The following is a 10,124-nucleotide window of genomic DNA, read 5'->3' on the forward strand; positions in this document are numbered from 1 at the left end:
CAGGCAAAGGTCCTCCTCTCCCCACTCACAGCAACCACCCAGCGTCCAGGAAGTGTGCTCCCAGCAGCTCCAGACCCTGGCAGTCCTCAGCAGGAGTCCTTAGCAGAAATTCTGGCTAATTCAAAAAAAGGGCTTCGCGCTGCCGCTGCCGCTGTCGCCACCACCACCAGCCACTGCAGAAACTCTAGTTTGGCTTCCGCTTCCTCTTGCTCCGCCCCTTCCTGCTACATCAGCAAGTCCAATGGGGCATGGAAGATCTTTAAATCCCATAACCCTTACAGGCTCTCAACAACAGCTTCCCAGAGTCTCATCTGATCAAATCACAGAACACTTCTCAAAGTGAGCCCCTCACTCAGGGAATTCTACCTGTGACACCAAGAGACTAGCTAATACCCACAAGGATCCTCAAGTATCCTAGCCCCCTACCCCACAAGGAGTTAGGGTGGGGTGATTCAAAGTTGTCTCCCACAACTCTTGAATGAGTCAAGAATGTCAAAGTGGCACCACTCTAAATTTTAGCACCTCGGACAGTCCTGTTTACCCCACCCCAGTTCTGGCATTATTTCATCAACATTCTCATCCTTATAATAGTTCCAGAGCTAAATAATAATAATATTAATAACAGTTCTGGAAATTATTATTTAATTGATAATAATAATAAAGCATTTATATAGTGCCTAATATGTACTAGGTACTGTTCTAAGCATTTTTAAAACAGTATCTCATTTTCTTTTCACAACAACCTTGAAAGGTAGGTACTATTATTATCCCCATTTTACAGTTGAGAAAAATGAGGGAAACAAAGGTTAAGTGACTTCCAATATCACATAGCTAGTAAATATCTGAGGCTGGCTTTGAATTTAAGTCTATCTGATTCCAGGTCCCACACTCTATCCATACCACCTAGCTGGCTGCACTGTCCTTAGCCAACTTTATGCTTTTATGTGACTTGGCCCAACCTGTACTATGTAGAAAGGAAAGAAAATGGAAAGTCAAGGAAAGATTGTAGGAATGAGGAAAGGCCCTAGCAAAGCAATAAAAACCCTCTATCTAGTAGGGAGGAATCCTGCTAGCTAACAAAGAGACTGTGATAGTGAAGAAGTCTACGCCTTTCTTCACTGTCTCCCTGTTCTTTTCCCATGGACTGAAAAAAAGGCAAGTATACCTTTGGGATACATGGATCATTTTAACTTTTTGAGAATTTAATAATTATCTAGTCTTCCTTATAATATTGCTTCTGCATTTGGAAGTAGAAATTTAGATCTAACAAAAATGTAAATGTGTGGTATGCTGTCCAGAGGGATATGACTATGTCTGTCATTGATATTCAACATGCATAGCTTACCAGCCTTTGAAATCTAAACACAAGTCAAGACACATCTGTTTAATATAGTTTTACAGCACTTACAGTTATTTTGTGGTTTTTATCTTGTCATTTTGATCTAGTATTCCAGGCCTGCATTCTAACTGTAATTCTATTTAATGTACAAAATGTGATATAAATGTTGGCATAAATTATATATAAAAATAAATTACATTGTATTATAATGGTGAAAAATAAAAATTTTCTCATTCTTTATTTAATACTTTCTCCCTGCAACAATCCCTAATGGACAATTAAATTGACTTACTGTGAGTGAAAGGTTTTTCCTAGGTCATGGCAACCATATGTTATAACAATCCTATTGGTATTTCACAGAACCTCTTCAACTGAAATCATATTGTGTGTAAATTAAAATAAGCTGAGAGTTTTATCTGATGCCCACAAGGTACAAGATTCTGCTTCTTGTGGAGTTAACCTTAGGATGTTACATCTATTTTACTTAGGCAACAGTAAGGGTCTTTGAGATGGCTGGCCAGAGGTGGGAATTATTTGCACCCAGAGGATTTTGATTTGTTTTCTTTAATGGCTAAAGGCACAAAGGGTCTTCTATAGAAACACTGCCATTGTGCAAAGATGGAAAACTATTAAATTGAGCTTAAGGAGGAATTTATACTTAATGGTGGGGAAAGAGTGACAGAACAAGGAAAATTCACTATAAGAATTTTATAGATTTGACATGATGTAAAAGGATAATAACTGAATGATTGCAAAACCATTTATCAAAAGCTTACTATGTGCCAGTACCATGCTAATCTCTGGAAATACAAATACAGAAATGATCATCCTGGGCCCCTAGGAGTTAGATGACCTGGGAATCAATACATGTTGGATAATTGTGGCCAGGGAAGTTTTGGTCTGATGAATAGCAGGAATGATAAATTGATCCATGGGACAGTTAATTTATGCACCCTTAAACAGAAGCAATCACTCGCTAATAAAGACAACTTAGCTCTAGGCTGGGAGTTCCCTTGTGCAGGGCATTAACTGCCCCAGGGTCTAGGGACATGATTCCTGAAGATCCAGTCTGGAAGGTGTCTTTCTAGGTGGGAAGAGCAGGGTATTGGTAGGTCCCAAGGGGGAATGGCTTGGATGGGAAATAATTTTTGTAACACAGCATTAACCAGGGCAACCTAAGCATTCCAATTCTGTATCATTGTAGTATTTTTTCTTAAAAACATTTCTTCTTGGGGTGGCCAGGTAGCACAGCGAGTAAGAGCACTGGCTCCAGTGTTGGGATGACCTGGAGATTGAATCCCAGGCTCAGACACTTAGCACCCACCCAGAAACACCTGGCTGTGTAACCTTGAGCAAGTTACTTAACCCCAATTGCTTAGGGGAGGCCAGGTGGCTCAGCGAGTAAGAGCACCGGCTCCAGTGTCAGGATGACCTGGATCAAATCTGGGCTCAGATACTCAGCACCACACCCAGAAATAACTGGCTGTGTAACCTTGAGCAAGTTACTTAACCCTGATGGCTTAAAAAAAAATTCTTCTAGGATAACAATACTTGCTCAGAAATTCCTAGAGTTTAAAAAAATTAAAAAGCTGTGCAATTTCTCTGTAGATGATAAGGTTGCCTTTTTAAAAGTGACATGGTGGGGGCTTTTGCCAATATGATTTGCCATTGGAAGGCAATACACCTGACTGTACCAAACAGCTGTTGGGTAATAAGGTGAACACAGAAATTCTGACACCATCTGCTCTGGAGAACTACCAGGTCTGCTTCTTGTAGCCTGGCAATCCAGAGCATCGAAACCAAAGATAAAGCTAAGGCATCTGCCAATTTTCTGCTAATTCCCTAAAGTTATTTTATAATGTCTTTTCTAATGGATATGCTGTAAAAATGCAAATGTAATGAGCTAGCAATTCCCACATATAGCTTCTCTAATTAATGTGTTAAAATTATTCATTTCTGAATCTAAATGACCTAGAGATGTCCAATTATGGAGAAAATACTATGAAGGGTGTGCCCCATCAAACTTTACACCTTAACCTCAGTGCTGGACCAGTTCTAGGTGAGTTTTATGGGTATGGAGCTAGATTGTGATATCCATTGAGGTCTGCCATGGTCCATTTCTAATCCAGGAGACTACTAAGTGAAAATGTGCTCTGTCTAATAAACTGCTTAGGTTCACTTTGAAATAAATCCAGAATTTCCCAGAGGGCCTAAAATTGAGCCAGGTTCACCCTAGTATAGAAATGGAGTTTAGCTTTTTCTCAGAAATGCTTTCTACCCTCAAGGAACATAGACTCCCAGATGAAAGGTTATTTCTAATGTGCTTTCCAAGCTAGAATAGAGCCTTGTACTTTTCTAGATCTTGACATATACCCTCTAGGACTTGATCAGTCTAGAGCCTACTGAGAGAGTGAAAAAGAGAGCTCAAAAGTCAAGTAATTGACTGGCAACATGAACAAACAGAGGAAGCAAAGCAAGCAGAACAATCAAACCTTAGATTCCTTTTTTGGGGACAAAAAGGATCAAAGCGTGGAATGGGAGGAAGACAATGAAGTCAGAACTCCTGCATCAAGAGCTTCTAAGAAAAATATGAATTGGTTATAGGCCATGGAGGAGCTCAAGAAGGATTTTGAAAATCAAGTAAGAGAAGTGGAGGAAAAATTGGGAAGAGAAATGAAAATGATGCAAGAAAATCATGACAAGCAACTCAACAACCTGACTGAAGAAAATAATACCTTAAAAATAGACTAACTCAAATGTCAAAAGAAGCCCAAAAAGCCAATGAGGCGATTTACTAGGTCCATAGAGGAAAGTGAAAATAAAATCCATTGGTCACCTCCTGAAAGAAACTCCCAAAAGAAAATTCCTAGGCATGTCATAGCCAAAAATCCAGAAATTCCAGGTTGAAGAAAAATACTATAATCAACCATAAAGAAAAAAATTCAAGTGTGAAGGAACCACAATCAGGTTCACAAAAGGTCTGACATCAACTAAACATTAAAGAGAGAAAACTTGGAGTATGGTATTCCAAAAGGCAAAGGATAAAGACATAACCAAGAATAACTAACTCTGCAAGACTAAATATAAATCTACTGGGGGGGGGGGGGGGAGGAGAATGGATCTTTAATGTAAGAGAAGATTTTCAAGCATTCCTAAGTGTAAATTGTAAATACATGTGTCAAGGGAATCTGACTAGGGTAAATACATTTCAGCAATTGAAAGGGCCTAAATACTGATGAAATGCTTACATTCTAATAGGTAGAGAAGACACAAGTGTCCCTTCATAATCCTTAAGTCTTCAAGTATTAGAGAAGGAATTAAATAAAACACACAGAAGGGTGTGGGTGATTTTGTATTTTTTTCGTGATCTTAAGAGAGGAAAGAAAAAGAAAGGGGAAAGGAATATACTAGTGAAGAAATGAGAAAAAAGTGCTGAATTTACTATTTCTTTTATTTGAGCTCTTGAGAGGAAAAGCATACAAACATGGAGAAAAGGATGGGGTAATAATGGGTATCACATGAAACCCACTCTTATCTGAACTATTCAAAAGAGGGTTGAAAACACTTGTGTATGAACAGAAAGTTCAGCATGGTAATACATTAAATTCAGTAGGGAAACAGGTATGTGACTGTTCCCTCTCTGATTTTACCCTTTTTCTCCAACTCCTTCCTTTTCTTTCTCTATCATTTGAGTGGAAGATGGATTGAATAGGGAAAAGACTTGAGAAAGAAAGACCAGTTGGAAGTTATTGCTGTAGTCTGGGTAAGAAGTAATGAGGGTAGGCATAGAAGCAGGAAATTCCTTGAACTCCCCCAACAACCACCTCAAATACCTATAAAATATGACTCTAAACAAATTGTAGAGCTACAAAACCCACAAAGTGACAGAGAGAAACAAATCTCTCAGTGAAGGCAGCCTCAGAGGCTGGCAGGAAGGATCCATTGCAGCACACTGGGAGCAGAGCGCAGTCTCACATGAGCCTCCCAGTTTTGGCCTCAAGGTGGCCCCAACCAGCAGCAGCCCAAGCAAATGTCAGGAGAGTGAATCACCAGAAGCTGTGGTGGTTTCCAGACTTCTCAACCCATAAACACCAAAGAGCAAGTAAAAGGTCAGTCCAGAATTCTGTTGGAAAGGAAGGGCATGGTCCGGCCCTTGCACCTGAGACAAGAGGTGGCAGAGTTGCAGTGGCTGCAGCTGCTACCCAGCTACTGTGTGGCTGCTTCCAGAGCTCCAGCTTCTACATTTTGAGATCAAAGGGCTTGGAATATTATATTCTAGAGGTCAAAGGAGCTAGGATTAAAACCAAGAATTACCTACTCAGCAAAACTCAGTATAATGTTTCAGGGGAAAATTTCAATGAAGTAGAGGACTTTTAAGCATTCTAGATGAACAAGCCAGATTTGAATAGAAAATTTGACGTTCAAATACAAGAAGCAAGAGAAGCATGAGAAGGTAAACAGGGAAAAGAAAACATAAGCAACTTATTAAAGTTGAACTATTTATATTCCTACATGGAAAAACAATAATTATAACTCATGAGACTTTCATCAGTATGAGGATAGTTAAAGGGAATATATATGTATATATATATGTATATGTATGTATACATACATATAGGACAGTATATGTGTATATAAATACATACGTGAGTGCGTGTTTATATGTGTACATGTATACATAGACAGGACACAGGATAACTTGAATAGGAAGGGATGATATCTAAAAAATAAAATTAAGAGGTGAGAGGCGAATATAATGAGAGGATATAGGGAGAGACAGAATAGGGTAAATTTTCTCATATAAAAAAGGCAACAGAAAACTGTTACAATGGAGGGGAAGAACAGGCTTACTCTCATTGAATTTGGCTTAAGGAGGGAATAACATACACACTAAATTGGGTATCTTACCCTACAGGAAAGTAGGGGGAAAGGGAATAAAAGGGGGAATGATAGAAGGGAGGGCAGATTGGGGGGGGAGGGTATTAGAAGCACATACTTTTGAAAAGGGACAGGGTCAATATAGAAAATAGAATAAGTGGGGGGGTGGGATAGGATAGAAGGTAATATAGTCAGTTTTTCACAATATGTCTACTATGGAAATGTTTTGCATTACTACACATGTACAACCTATATTAAATTGCTTATCTTCCCAGTAGCGGTGGGTGATGAGGGAAGAAGGGAAAGAATCTGGAAAACAAAGTTTTAAAACCAAATGTTAAAAAAAATTAACTTTTTTTACATGCAACTAGGAAATAAGATATATAGGCACTGGGGTATAGAAATCCATCTTGCCCCACTAGAAAGTCAGAGGGGGAATGGGGGAGAATATAAGAGAGAGCAGATTGGGGGAAGGGGTATTCAGTAGGATTCACTATGTTGGGGTGGTGGGTTGGGGAATGACGGGGAGAAAATTTGTAACTCAAAATCTTGTGGAAATGAATGTTGAAAACTACAAATAAATTTTTAAAAAGAAGTAATGAGAGCCTGAACCACAATTGTGGCTGTATAAGTGGGGAGAAGCGGATATGTAAGAAAAATATTGTGGAAGCAGAAGTGATAAAATTTGGCAATAGATTAGATACATTGGGTGACAGAGAGAAGCATTAAGGATGACATCAAGGCTGAGAGCCTGGCTGACTGGGAGGATAGTAGTTACTTTAACTATAATGGGAAAATTCCAATTTGAGAACATATGGGAGAGAAATCCAATGAGTACCATTTTGAATAGATCGAATTTAAGATGCCTAGGAAGCATTCACTTTGACATGCCTGAGAGACAGGTAGAGATGTGTGACTATAGTTTACAGCAGAGACTAGCACTGGATATATACATCTTGGAATTGTCTTCATAGAGATGGTTATTGAACACATGGAAGCTGATGAGATCAACAAGAGAGATGGTATAGAGGGAGAAAAGAAGAGGGTCCAGGATGGAGCCTCAGGGGGTGTTCACAGTTAACATGGACATGACTTGGATAAAGACTCAGGAAAGGAGACTGGGGAGTGATTGTACAGAGAGGAAGAGAACCAGGAGAGTAGGGTCACAAAAGCCTGGAGAGGAGAGAGTATCTGGGAAATGGTGATAAATGTCACTGAATACTGCAGAGAAGTCAAGGAGAATCAGGATTAAGAAAATGCCATTAAATCTGTCAATTAAGAGATCATTGATAACTTTGAAGAGGGTAGTTTCAGCTGAGAGATAAGGTCAGAAGTCAAACTGCAGATTGCTTAGCAGAGAATGAAACGAGAGGAAAGAAGTGGAGGCATTGATTATATATATATCTTTCTCAAGAAGTTGATCCATGAAATGGAAGCATTGATTGTATATGGCTTTCTCTAGGAGAGCCATGGCTAGCTCCTGCCTATCAAGCATGGTAACAGCTAGTAGGAGGATTTTTTTTAATATGGGAGAGACATAGACATGGTTGTAGACATCAGGGAAGAAGTCAGTAGATGGGGAGAGAATGAAGAAAATTAGAGGAATAGAAAAGGAGAACCTTTCACAATTATAGAGAAGGAAAAAATTCTTGATAAAACAAGGGATAGAAAGAATCACAGTGGATAAAAATGGACAATTTTAATTACCTAAAATTTAATAATTTTTGCACCAGCAAAATCAATGCAGTTTAACTTAGAAGGAAAACTTTTAACTGGGAAAAATATCTATATTTCCTTGATTATAGTCTAATATTCAAAATATTCATGGAATGGTTTCAACTATAATAACAAGATCTATTCTTCACTAAATTTTCCAAAGACATGAACAGTTGATAATTAAAAGGAGAAAAGCAAGACACCAACAATGATATAAAAAGTGCTCCATCTCACTAAATATAAGTAAAATGCAAATTTAAACAATTCTGAGGTTTCAGCTTACACTCTCAGAATGGCAAAATTGATAAAAACTGGAAATGACAATTGTTAAGAGAGACTGTAGGAGGACAGGCATACTGTATATTGGTACAGTCATTCTAGAAAGCAATTTGGAACTATCCCTGGTAATCTATGGTGGTAATATCCTTTGGCACAGCTATATCACTCCTGGAATACATCCCGAAGAGATCAAAGAAAAGAAGAGAACCTACATGTACAAGTGTAGTGTGGAGAATGACCAATGGGTATCCAGTTTCTAGAGTATTCATGTTCTGCTTTTAATAACACAGCATTAACCAGGGCAACCTAAGCATTCCAATTCTGTATCATTGTAGTATTTTTTCTTAAAAACATTTCTTCTTGGGGTGGCCAGATAGCACAGCAAGTAAGAGCACCGGCTCCAGTGTCAGGATGACCTGGGGATCGAATCCGGGCTCAGATACTTAGCACCACACCCAGAAATAACTGGCCATGTAACCTTGAGCAAGTTACTTAACCCCTGATTGTTAAAAAAAAAAAAAAGACATGAACAGACAAACTCAATCTCTCTCCCTGGTGTCTTTTGAGGGAGAAAGAGATGCTTTAAGCTGTAAAAGGTGCTAAAAGGTTGCTAGATTCCCTTCCCTGCCTAATTAGCATATGACCAGAAACACATGGCACTTTTGTTTCCTCTGTCTCTTTTGTGTTTATTCTTTCCTAATTTTAGGTGAATGAGTGAATATCAGAGGTGAAATGGACCAAGTTAAGACCTTGTCACCCATACTACAGGTACAGCAAATGGAGTTCTTGACAAAATAATTGGCCAGTTCCTTCATTTCACAAAAATATTGAGAAAAGAACTTTTTCTCTTTTTGGTACAGCAAAGAATTGGAAACTAAGAGGGTACCCACCAATCATATAATGACTGAAATATGAGTATATGTATATAAGGAGATGTTATTGTATTGTAAATGATGCAAGTGGTGGATTCAGAGAAACCTAAGAAGACTTGTATGAACTGATGCATAATGAGTTAAGCAGAACAAGGAAAACAGTTTCATAGAGACACATAGATATGGATATGCAATATATGTATGCATTATAACATCTGTGTATGTATGTATGCATGTATATATGTGTATGCATGTACATATATATATAATATATGTATATAACAACATGGTAAAGAAAAACATCTTTGAAAGACTGAAAAACTGATTAATGTAAAGGATGAACTACAATAACCAATGATGAAGCATGGCTCCAACCTCTTGACAGAGAGGTAATAGACTAGAAGTGCACAATGGAAAATACATTTTCACATATGGTCATATATGTTTGCTTGACTATGCTACTTTTTTTTTAAAAGTGTTTTTTTATTTGGAGAGGGACTCAGAAATTAAAGGAAGAAGTAGGCTAGTGATAGCAATGTCTCTGCCAAAAAAGTAAGAAAGATAAAGCATCTATGAGGAATTTAAAGAAAATACATAGAAGAGATCAGAAGGAAGTTCAGAGAGTAGCACAGACATGCTACATCTTCAGATTTAAGTTACTGAACTGAGGTGGTCTTTTTTAAAGTTTATATATATATATATGTATTGAGATTACCGGATTCATGTACAATTTCACCCCTCCTCTCTACTGCCCTCCTCCACATTTTGTTCTTTTTTGGATAAGTTCCTTGGTTTTTGATGAGCTCAGAATAACAAAATTTTAAAATAAAGAATGAACAAAGAATATTTGTAAGGCATTCACCTGCATTCAGGACTCTGTTGAACACTGAGATGCCATATATAGTCCTATCTCTTTGGAGATTACATTTTCATGTATCTCACATACCTCACTACCTTCCTTCCTTCCTTCCTTCCTTCCTTCCTTCCTTCCTGCCTTCCTGCCTTCCTTCCTTCCCTCCTTCCCTCCTTCCTTCCCTCCT

The sequence above is a fragment of the Petaurus breviceps genome, unplaced genomic scaffold (genome assembly GCF_028583685.1).
Source record: "Petaurus breviceps papuanus isolate PSGF00001 unplaced genomic scaffold, PetGlider_PUasm1.0 90769, whole genome shotgun sequence".
In the NCBI taxonomy this organism is placed as follows: domain Eukaryota; kingdom Metazoa; phylum Chordata; class Mammalia; order Diprotodontia; family Petauridae; genus Petaurus; species Petaurus breviceps.